Raw genomic sequence first — 13086 nt, 5'->3', positions numbered from 1 at the left:
GCATTGTCTTCCACCCCTTTGAAGCCCCAGATCCTTGTGCCCTTCTCTTTAGCTCAGGATGACATATAAGCCTCAGTTGGCTTATTGCTTTAGAGTCTCAAGTCTTTGTGGGGCTCCCATATGTATGTAATTAAATTTGTTTTTCTCTTATTAATCTGTTTTATGTCAATTTGATTATAAGATCAGTCAAATAACCTAGAAGGAAAGAAGGGAAAATTTTTCCACCCCTACATATCCAATGACAATATTTTTGGACTTCTAAAAATCAACTAGTCAATTTTCTTGGTAGCCTCAAATACCTGGCTTTTGAAATTGAAAATCCAATCTTGAACATTAACATCTCCCTTGCTGAGGGAGATTTACAGGAATCTCATAGGAACCCCAAAATCAACAATTTGACTCTTCTCTCTGTATCATTTCTATCTTGAGTGCAGTCATACACAAAACAATCTTTTCTGCCAGAATAAGAGGAGAAGGATAATGGATACCAAGAAATTTTGGCATTGGGCAGAGGGCTAAATCTCAGTTTAATATCTCCATTGTCATTCTGGTGCATGAGGAAAAAGCAAAACATGGAATTCAAAACTTAGTTAATGTCTTTCTTTTTTTAAGCAAAATAACGAGGATAAAAGAAATTTCAAGTACAAGCTAAAAGAGAGTGGGTCAAAAATAATTTATTACAGATGAAGTAAGGACAGATGGTACACTCCTTTTTCTCACTGTCTATATTTAGTATTCTTTAATCATTTTTTTTTTTCATAAAGAATATTTAAGGCAGAGTTTCTAGTTGTAAGCAAGAAAAACATACTCTGGCCAATTAAACAGAAAAAGAAATTTATTAAAAGGATCCCAGACAGCCCAGAGAAATGTTAGATGGGCTGGAAAGCCAGACTTGTGACTTCCTGAGAACAGGTCCAAATTGTGGAGGGGACCTGTGACTGCTGCCCACAGAGCACCATATGTGACGGTTTGTCCTGTTGCTACCTTGTTGCCAGGGGGGCATGAGAATCCATTTTTCTGGGCTCATCTACCCTTACAAAACTACATGGTCCTGAACATACTGAGACTATTCAAATAATACTGGATTAGGGAGCTCAATACATGAAGTTAGAAAAAGGTAGAGATACATCATTGGGAAGAGATTGCCGTATATATTGTTATATACAAAAGCAAGGGTGTATGGTTGTTATGTCAATTCCCATACCAGGAAGAAGCGGATGGTTAACTTTTATCAGTAGAAAAGGTAATTATTTAAATCTATATAACAACTTTACCTTGTTTACTGTGCTTTGCCTGATAACCTACCATAACTGGCTCTCCCTAACCTCTGTCTTCTTTTGTCTTTAGCTGGGGATGATATTTAAGGTGGTGGGTTGGGCCATTTTGGAGAGTTACTCAGTTTTTTCTGGATGTCTAACATGTATACAGGAGGTATACATGTTATTCAACTTCTGTTTGTTTTTCTCCTGTTAATATGTCTTTTTATTACAGGGAAGTCTCAGCCAAGAATCGAAAAGAGTAGAGGAAAAATTATTTTTTCTCCCCTACAAGGGTAACCAGATAGCTTCAGCTAATAAGGAATGCCTCAATTGATGTATAGTAAATGATAAAATTAAGAAATAATCATTTTGAAACACTTAATCCCATCATAAACTCAGGCAAGGAAATGGCGTTGACCCCTTAGAAGAATGACTGATGGGGACTTGGACACCAGCATGAAACTACAATAACACCACAGCGATGGATTTCTGGTTGTCATGGAGAGATAAAGATGTTATTCCCACCTACCAATGGTCTCTCTTAGCATCCCACTGGTGAACAACCAGATTTCATGAGTCCCCTGATAAGTTGCAATATGAAGTAAAGCACATCATCTAGGATGTACAGTAGCCAAAAAGGTTTAACTCTCACTGAGCCTTTATATCTAAATTCAGATTTACAGGAAAAAGGTAAATGATGCCACAAGGCAACAATCAGCTAAATCATTGTGAGCCATTCTAATGGCAAGACCAGTGCCATTAAGATGTAACTAACCAGACTAAAAGGGACTTAAAGAAGTAGCAATCAGGTGCAACATGTGATCCCAAATTGGAGCCTGTTTTGGAATTGCATATGATTTGGGGGATATTTAGGGAAATTTAAATGTGGACTTGTTACTAGGTAGTGCGAAAGATTTTAAAACAATATTTTAAAACAATATTTTTAACAGAAAATATTATTGTAGTTATACAGGGAAATGCTTTATTTTTTTGAACATACAACTGATATACTTATGGTGGATTGTCTTGATAGTCAGGGAGTTATTTTAAAACAATTCCAAAAACTAAATGTTCAGAAAGCTTCTGGGTGTAGGGGAGAAAAAATAATTTTCCAATTATAGGAGGTTATTATGCAAGCACACTGAAGGAGGGTAAGGTCGTTTCGTAGCTTTAAGTTGCCGTCTCCATTGGTAAGAGTTTCTAGAGATTTAGTCATGCTTCTCTTTAGGTACAGAGAAGGAGATAACCTTTCAAATTGAGATTTCCCTTATACACTAGTCTCTCCTTATCACCACAGTTTCAGTTCCCTGTGGTCAACCATGGTCCAAAAATATTAAATGGAAAACCACAGTATGTTTTACATTTTGTGACGTTCTGAGTGTGTGATGAACTCTCATGCCTTCTCGCTCTCATCCACCCAGGATATGAATCACCCCTTTTTCCAGCATCTCCACACTGTATGAGCTCCAGGCCTGCTAGTCATTTAGCAGCTGGCTGCGTTATCGCCTCAACTGTTGCAGTATTGCAGTGCTTGTGTTCACGTAACCTTTATTTTACTTAATAATGGTCCCAAAGCCATTCATAAAACCTTCATTAAAGTATATTGTTATAATTGTTCTATTTTATTACTGTTGTTATTAATCTCTTACTGTGCCTAATTTATAAGTTAAACTTTATCATTGGTATGTATATATAGAAAAAACATAGTATATATAGGGTTTGCTACTATCTGTGGTTTCAGGTGTAGACAGAAAAAGCGGGGTTTTATGGAAATGAATCTCACAGGGTGATCTGAACATAAATTCCTACCTGGGTGGGTGATGGTGAGTAGTCATCACCCAGGCCTATAACTTCCTTAGTGAAAGGTTTTAAGCCAGCCCTGGTCTTGATCTTGTGCGTCTAGGCTGGCACACCTTTGAAATGCCAGAAGTAATACTCCTGGAAGAGGTTCAAAGAGCATTTTATGAATTTGACTCCAAAGGCAAGGGGAGTAAAAGCTAAAATAAATGAATGGGACTATATCAAACTTAAAAGCTTCTGCACAGCAAAAGAAACCATCGACAAAATAAAAAGGCCACCAACTGAATGGGAGAAGATTTTTGCAAACAGTGCCTCCAATAAGGGGCTGATATCCAAAATATACAAGGAACTAATATGACTTAACAACAAGAAAAGAAATAACCCAATTGAAAAATGGGCAGAGGACCTGAAGAGATATTTCTCCAAAGAGGACATACAAATGGCAAATAGACATATGAAAAAATGCTCAACATCACTAATAATCAGAGAAATGCAAATAAAAACCACAATGAGATATGACCTCACCCCAGTCAGAATGGCTATCATCAACAAGACCAATAGTAACAAGTGTTGGAGAGGCTGTGGAGAAAAAGGAACCCTCATACACTGTTGGTGGGAATGCAGACTGGTGCAGCCTCTATGGAAGACAGTGTGGAGGTTCCTCAAAAAATTACGAATAGAATTACCATATGACCCAGCAATCCCTATCCTGGGTATCTACCCCAAAAATTTGAAAACATTTATCCATAAAGACAAGTGTGCTCCAATGTTCATTGCAACTTTGTTTACGGTGGCCAAGACATGGAAACAACCAAAATGTCCTTCGATAGATGAATGGATAAAGAAGTTGTGGTATGTATACACAATGGAATACTATTTGGCGGTAAGAAAAGATGAAATAGGAACATTTGTGACAACATAGATGGATCTTGAGATTATAATGCTAAGCGAAATAAGTCAAACAGAAAAAGTAGAGACCCATATGATTTCATCTGATATGTGGTATATAAACCGAAAACAACAAAAGAACAAGACAAACAACTGAAAGAACAAAAACTCATAGACGTAGACGATAGTTTAGGGGTTACCAAAAGGTAAGGGGGGAGAGGGGAGAGGGGCTCTAGAAGAGGGTAAATGGGGTCTAATATATGGTGATGAAAAGAGAACTGACTCTGGGTGGTAAATACACAATGTGAGATATGGATAATGTATTACAGAATTGTACACCTGAAATATATGTAATTTTACTAACAATTGTCACCCCAATAAACTTTAATTTTTAAAGAGAAAAAGAAAGGAAGTAATACCTTTGAAGAGGGTATTAACCCTCGAGAGAGCACATTATCTTGTTAATTGTCCTGTAATCCAATCCCCACCTTGCTTTCTTCCACCTTCCTGTAATCTTTCTTATGTTCCCTCCTTAATTTCAAATCCATAAAAGAAACTACAGAAGTTTTATTCTCTGGAGCATTTGAGATCTTGTCCCCTGACACATGTCATCAGTTTGGCTCAAATAAACTCATAAAAATTCTTTAAGGATTGGATGTTTCTTAAGTTGACAGAGGTCATCCACTGGGGGTCTTGGAACATATTCCCATGGATAAGGGAATAGCCCCATGGATAAATGCAAATGTACCTTACAAAGAGGTAACTTCTACCTGGTTTTCAGAGCTTCTCCTGAGTCTGCTGTTTCTTAAAAACACCAGCTCAAGATAATCCTTATGCCAAAGAGGCATATTTTGGAGTGTGGCATATTCTGAATCCCTTCATGGGAAATTTGAAGACACATTTTTCACTGAGTTAATTACTTACTATAATAGAATATTTAATTTCATTATATTACAAAGTTGCCATATCTCTGTGGATTTTTAACTTCTCAGCCTAAACCTTAAGTCTATGTCGGCTATGCTACTTCAGGCAGCAATAACAACCTGCGGTGCCACTGATGGCAGCAAATGTGGGCGTATTCATTTGCTAGAGCTGCTGTAACAAACCAGGGGACTTAAACACAGAAATGTATTCGTTCATAGCTCTGGAGGCAAGATGTCTCCTCTTGGGCATCAGAGTTGGTTCTCTCTGAGGGCTGAGAGAGAGAGAGAGAGAGAGAGAGAGAGAGAGAGAGTCTATTCCAGATCTCTTCTCTAGCTTCTGGTGGTGTACCAGCAATCTTTGTTGTTCCTTGGCTTGTAGAAACATCAGCCTGATTTCTGCCTTCATCTTTACAAATTCCCCCTTTTTATAAGGACACCAGTCATGTTGGATCAGAGCCTCGCCTAATGACTTCATTTTAACTTGATTATCTCCATAAAGACCCTATCTCCAAATAAGGTCATATTCTGAGTTACTGGGGTTTAGGACTTCAACATATAAATTTGAGGGCTGGGAGAGAGGATATAATTCAACCCTTAGCAGAAGGGAAGAGCAAAGTCTGTAACTGTACTGTCAAATGATGGTCCTGAGAAGCCTATGGGTTCACAGACAACACAAGCCTGAGTGTCTACCGAGAGAAGGGTCCAGTGGACAGGGTACCACCTACTATGACTTTGATTAGTGGAGTGCTGCTTCTACCTTTTCACATGAGATTTCCTGAAAAAAGAAAAATTGCCAGGAAGTGGAAAAGGAGAGTTGTTTGGTGGGTATAGGGTTTCATTTTTGCAAAATGAGAAATTTCTAGAGATCTGTTACACAACATGTACGTGTAGTTCACACTACTATACTGTGCACTTAAAAATGGCTAAGAATGCAACTTTTATGCTATGTGCTTTTTACAATTTTTTAAAAAGAAAAGTTTGTTAGAAAACTATGCATTGTATGAAGCATTAGCAATGCCCTTCAGCCTGTGCCAGACGCACTTGGTGGCAGCAGCATTCACACAGGAGAAACATGTGCCAACAGCATCCGGCTCTCATTAGATAACCACATTTTGTTCATGCCATAAAATTCCAAGAATCTATGAGAACTAATTGTCCTGTTTTACAAAATTATTTTTCCTTTGCCTCCTAAGAGTGAATTTGACTTTCTAAAGAAATATCCTGATTTATAAAAGGGGTTTTTATTCACTGATAGGCATAGCAGGAAACCTGCTAACTTCAGACTTACTCCTTTTTATAGTTTTAATTATGTATGTCTTTGGAAATACATATATATGTTTGCATCCATTCAGAAGATAAAATAATGCCACTGTCCTATGACTATATTCTTTTAGAAATAGAAACCAAAACATAGTATACAGATTCCCAAACTTTATTAAAACCTATTACACAAGGGGGCACTAGATTAACATATAATAGGATGTCCAGCAAAATGGCAGACATTTGTTAGCTTTAGTATATAATTTAACCTAAAATAAATTTTAGCCATTGTGTTTTTCAGAGCTGAGAGTTAGCAATATTTATTAATTAAAGTCTTTTAACATTACACATAGAATTTAACCTCTCTTTACAGCTGAAATTCCAACTTTCTTTGAATGAATCTTTGCAACACACACACTTACATACTTACAAAGAGACACCCACAAATGACTGGCAAATATATGCACATACCTCTCCCTTGATCTGATGCAGCAATAAGGTCTCATATTATTAAGCATTTTTCTTACCCATGTAATGTGTTATAGTAGGTGATTAGAAGCAGTTGTCAAAATAAATTAAGTAAACTCTTTTAGTGATGCAGCATGTCCTTAAAAAGGTTATTCGTTTACATGGTTGCTTAGTTCAAATCTCTAAGGGAATTATGTATGCGCACAAAAGCACAGTACATTCTGGCAGGCTTATTCCTCTTGAATTTATACTTCTCCATCCCAGAGGGTTATTTATAGGAACTATCAGGCCAAATCTGCAAAATTTTCAGGAGTGAGAAGAAATATCTGGAAACATTCATGTTTGTATTTCAAAACTGTCAAGTAAACATCCAAAGTATAACATTTAAAGTTATGTAGCAGGAAACATATCATCAAGCTCTAATTAAAGTCCAAGGGGAAAAAGTGTTCACAATTCTAAATCTCATTCTACACGCTGAGTATTCAACTCATAACTTTGCAAATATAACCAGAAATTTTATTCAATCTCTCTCCACACCCATCACACTAGACTAAGTTAAAAACAATGTGGGGTCTGGTAATAGATGGATATGGGTTTAAATCCCAGACACTAAGCCTCGATTCTCTCACTTCTAAAATGGGATCAATATTATTAGCATATTTGGTATATTGTGATGACATTTTAAATAAGATAATGATTGTACATCATGCAGGTCAAATAACATTTATGAAGTGTCAGATAGTCTTACTTTTATTTCTTTTCCTTTTTTCCTTTCTTCTTTCCTGTCCCCTCCTTTCTCCCTTTCTAAATGTTCTGATTTCAAAAAGTGTCAGGCTTCAAAGAATGGCAAGTTTTATATGTTGCTCTTGCAACCATGTTTAATATTTGGTTGTTTTAACTTGTCAACCTCTCCTTGCCCTCTCCCCGGTCACCCCGCTCCCCATATCCACGTTTATAATCTCACATGGGGAGTTAGTTACTTGGGGGCTGTACTCCAAGCACTTTGCATAGTGTCTGGTACAAATTAAGGGAATCAACCATACTTAAATGTGTATTTCAAAGGTCATATTCTTTTCCTGTTATTGTGAATTTCAGTTCTACCTAGAATGCAATGATATAATCAACTGTCTTAGGCAGGGTACTTAGTGGTAGGTAACAGAATCCACTCCACTAGTGTAAGACAGAAATTTATTTAAGGGATAGAGAGAGCTCACACAATTGTTCGGATGCCTGCAGAAATGAGCTTCCAGGAGCTGCTGCGTCTTCCACAACAGGCAGCTATCAAATCACAAAGCTACTGTCACAGCTGCTGACACAAACATGCCACCTCTGCCATGATCTCTATTGGCAAAATAGGTGCCCCAAATCCTGCCTTTTCTTCCATTTAGTTACAAGTGAGAGTCTCTCTGAATGGTGGAACCTGAGTTATACCTCGAACTCTACTTTTAAGAGAGACTGGAGACTGTAATGTAATAAATGTAATTGCTAGTTTTACAGCACAGGAAGGCACAACAAAGTGATATTGGGAGGATTTTAAATGAGCCAATCCAGACAATCTCTATATTCTTTGTTTTAAGTCAATGATCTCTAACATTACTGGTGAGAGAGATGAACTATGCAAAAATTCAATAATGTGAGACTACATTTAGGACTGTTTTGAAACTCCATATCTTGAATATTTTTCAAGTAACAAAATTGAGTAATATCATATTACCTTTTTCTTTAAACAGGACTCTATGTCATACCTGTATGGATGAAATAAAAAATTTTAAATACTGAGGAAGAGATGGGTCAGTGAATTATTGTTATCAATTATTCTTTTTTCCAGAAGTATTTGTTTAACTAACTCTGAAAAAGAGTTGGGAAACTATAGCCTCTATCTAGCACCTTGGATTTTAAAGTGCACCTGAAATTTGTTTTTATCCTAGGACAATTCAAAATGTATTATAAATAGAAACATTATCAAATGAAGGATTGGTACAGTTTTCTCACTAGGATGATTATTGAACAATTTCCTAGTTCCTACTTAACCTCTACTGAGCCTACTGTGTCAGTCTATGACCTTTTACAAAGCTCTGAAGACATTCCAAAATGAGAAAGTCTGTCAGCACACCTGACATGAAAATTACAGTAAATGTGCTCCTTTTGATATGTGAAATAATTTCCCATATCTTTGCTTTTCAGATCGGACTTATGCTCTGTAATTTCCATTGTAATATCAGATTGGAGGTAATATTGGCTTTGCAGAGCACAGTGAACTTGAAAATTACTAAAATGTTTTAAATTTCTATTCCCAAAACCTTTTCTTAATCCTCCTTCTTGTTTCTTTTTAAACAAAACAAATGTTATAGAGTCTTTATAATGCTTCAGAGCACTGTGCTAGGTTCTACTTCAAGTCTACATCTATGTAGTCCATATCTATGACAACAGAAAAACCAGTTTTGACATGAGAAAATAATTAGTAATCCAAGTTTTTTAATCATGCAGAACAATGATACATGTTCCCCTTAAACAGAAATACTTGATTTAAAACCCATGCGTATCCATATCCTAGCAGGACCTGGATCCTGCAGCTGTATGGAAAGGGCCACACGATAGGAACTGACCTCTTCAGAAAAGGACACAGACAATATGGTGTGACCTGCCAAGGGAATGGCTGGAGAAACCAACACTCAAACTTCCCCCTCCTCCAATTCTTCAACAGCTTGATGCTGCCTCCTATTGACTGAACTTAACCAGAGGTAGAAGCAAGGATGCCATTAGTCATTAACGCAGTCCTAGGGCACAGAGCCAGAGTGGAGGGTGGATCAGGTGGAGCAAAAAGAAGATTCAATGGGTGTGGACTTTATTTGTGCCTGCCTGGTGATTTTCCATACATCTAATGTAATCCTCACCAAACCTTACTAAGTAAAGATTATTTTCTACAATTTGTAGATGAGGAAACTGAGGTTCAAATCTATCACTGTAATTCACCACATCCAATAATGTAAGTCACCATAATAACAGGTTGGAGGAAAAAAATCTAAGTACATGAGAAAAAAAAATTAGTAAAAATTTAGTTGCCATTAATGATAAAATGTTTTAGCAATCTTTGCATAGAAGGGACTTTCTTAAACTAGTAAAGAGTATATATATATATATATATATATATATATATATATATATATATATAGTAAAGTATAAATTATATATATATATTATCATACCTGATATTGGAAATGTAGAAACATTGCTTTAAAACCAAGAACAAATTAAGAATGTCTACTTATTTGCTTATATTTAATATTTTAATGCAAGTACAAGCTACTGCTGGAAGTCTTAGCTATTGCAGGAAGAAAAAAATATATAAGAATTGAAAAAGAGGAAAACTACAAAATAAATAAAATACATAAAGATTGGCAAATAACAAAAAAAATCAGTCAAACAAAAAAACTAAAAGATGGGGTAATAAAGAGGCAGCACAATTGAGTGGTTAAAGAACCCAGGTTCTAAGTACAACAGATGTGGTCTCGAATCCTAGCTTCTTCATTTTCCAATCGTGTGACCTTGTCTAAGAGACAACATCACAGGCTGTCATGTGTTAAATATGAGTATTAGTAGCACGAGTGTAGATATTATGGTTGTTTACATAGAGAACCCAAGAAAATCTATAGATAACTTACGAGACCCAAACAGAAAGTTCAGCAAGGTTTTTGGTTATCAGAGCAATATACAAAAAGCAATTGCATTTTTTATATGCCAGCCACAGAGAATTAGAACATGTAATTTTAAAACAAGGAACTGAGAAATAAACCTAACAAAATATGTGCATGACTTATGAGAAAATTGTAAACTTTAATGAAGGATATTAAAGAAAATCTAAAGAAGTAGAGAGATGTATATGTTTATGAAATTAAAATATAATGCTTCTCTCAGATTAATCTATAAATTAAATAATTCCAATAAAAATGTCAACAAAGTTTGGTAGAACTTGAAAGTTTAAAATCTACACGGAGAAACAAAAAGGGCCAATCAAAATCAAAAACAGTACTGGATATGACCAAGACATGCCCTACTTGCTATCCTACTAGATATCAAGATTTATTACAAAACTGTAATAATTAAGACAATGTGACAAGAAAAACAAATGGAAGAGAAGAGATACTCCAGGAGCAGATCCATGCATGTTTGTTATTAGCTGTGTGACAGAGGTGGCAATACTGATCAGTGGGGCTCAGGAAGAGTAGGGCAACTAGTTATTTATCAGAAAAATATGAAATCAGATCCTTTCCTCATGCCATATACAAAAATCATCTTTAGGTGTATTAAAGACCTACATTTAAAAATAAAACTTTAAGTATTTAATAAAAAGATATCTTTGTGGCTTTGGTAAGAAGCGTTTTCTTAAATGAGATGTAAAATATACACACCATAAAGGAAAGGATGATATATTTATCCGCATCAAAATTAGTAACATTTCCTTGACAAAAGACTACATAAACAGTGAAAAGAGCTATAAACTGGGGAAAGATTTTTGCACCATATATAACTGACAAATCAATAAGGAAAAGGGCAGACGTATGGTGTCAGATGGGTAGTATACATGTAAATGTCTAATCACTATGTTGTTTTGTACACATGAAACTCGTAATAAAAAAAGGGCAGACAAACTAATAACAAAAGACATGAAGAGGAAATCAAAAGGAAATTATTCTGTATAACTAACAAACTATTACTTTGCAAAATATGGAAAGAAATTCTATTAATCATTCATTTCTATGGCTTCATCAAACAAGACACAAAAAGCACAAATCATGAATAAAAGGATTGTTATGTTTGATTACATTAGAATTGAATATTGCATAACAACAGACACAATAGATAAAGTAAAATGACATGGTGCAGACATGGAAATACATAACATGTAATTGACTCAATTTACTTCACAGCACTCATCTGTGCATAATGTCTCCAGGTATGCACTTATGTGAGCAGATTTTTTAATATCTATCTCATCACTAGGCTAAGTGCCATGAAATCAGAGTTGGTATTATTTTTGCTCAGTACTGTATCCTCCAGAACCTATTAGATGTCCTGGTTCCTTCAGTACATTCTGGTTGAAAGCTAATGCATACACACTTAATAACTACAGATATTATTTTGTAATTTGACCAAGGTCACACAGCTAGTGAGTGAAAAAGTTGTGAGTCGAAACCATCCAAGAAATTGTCAAGATCCTTTCCTTGGGCTAATGCTGTGTAGTTAGGTCTCTTGAAGGAGGGGCATTTGGGTCACCAAGCATAATAGGAGCATGAAAAAGAAATGTCTAAGCCATTGGTTTTCAACTGGGGGTGATTTTGCCCCAACATCAGACACACTTGGCAATGTTTGGAAACATTGTTGATTGTCGTGACCAAGGGAGGGGAATATTCTCCTGGCATCTAGTGGGCAGATATCAGGGATGCTACTAAACATCCCACAATGCACAAGGCATTCCCTACAGCAAAGAATCACCTGGCCCAAAATCTCACTCGTGCTGAGGTTGAGAAACCCTGGTCTAGGCCATCCAATCATGGGCCTTGAAATTAGGACCATATTTTAATTGCCCCTGAAAGACAGGAATCTTACAGAGCAACCTCCTTTTCCCCAGTCATTATAGATTTGAGTAATTAGGCTGCTCTGTAGTGAAGTCTCAGACTTCTGGATGTTCATCTAAGTTGCTTTCAAGTAGCTAGAATTTTGGAGATAACAGCCATTAACTCTGAAATCCTAGACAGCTCTGCTTTATAAAAAAACAAAAACAAACAAACAAACAACAAAAAAAACCCTCTGATTTATCTTCTTGACCTGTTTACAGGACTTAGAGTTAAACCTCATTCTTTCCATTAACTCGCTGTTTTTTCATTTCCAGGATTTTCCCTTCTGTTTTCAACATTAAGGCATAATACTTCTCAGTCATGGAAAGATGAGAATAAAATATTTTAATTGGCTTTTTACACTAAGAGGTCTCTAAGGGGAAAATAACTGTGCCTTTCAGTTATATTCCCAGGTCTTTCTGTTGTTTTAGTGTACAGTGTGCATTTTTATTTCACCCCAAACGGAGAGTTTTCTCTCCGACCCACAGCAGCGCTGATTGCTAATGGGCTTATTCACGAGGCTCGGTGTATCATTGCCACTTGGAGCCATTGGCATGCGTGGTGAGTCAGGGATGCAGAACAGGGCTTCAGGAGAAGAGGATGGTTTGAATAGAAACATCAACATCACAGTGACCTCAAGGGTAGTATTCTGAATTCCGGAATCTGACTGGAGATATTTTGGTATTATAGAGTGACAGGAAGTAACAGTAGATAAATTAATAACCCAAGATATATGATATATGAAATGTCTTCACCTAAAAATATATTCATTTGTAATAAAAATTCTGCTACAAACAACTACCTTGAGAACAAATGAAAATGGGCCTTTTACTGGCAAAGATGAGTACCAATGAGATCCAGAATTTTCTCCAC

Source organism: Rhinolophus sinicus, linkage group LG05 (genome assembly GCF_036562045.2).
Source record: "Rhinolophus sinicus isolate RSC01 linkage group LG05, ASM3656204v1, whole genome shotgun sequence".
Classification (NCBI taxonomy): domain Eukaryota; kingdom Metazoa; phylum Chordata; class Mammalia; order Chiroptera; family Rhinolophidae; genus Rhinolophus; species Rhinolophus sinicus.
The sequence above is the reverse complement of the archived record's forward strand: the minus strand, read 5'-3'. Positions refer to the sequence as shown.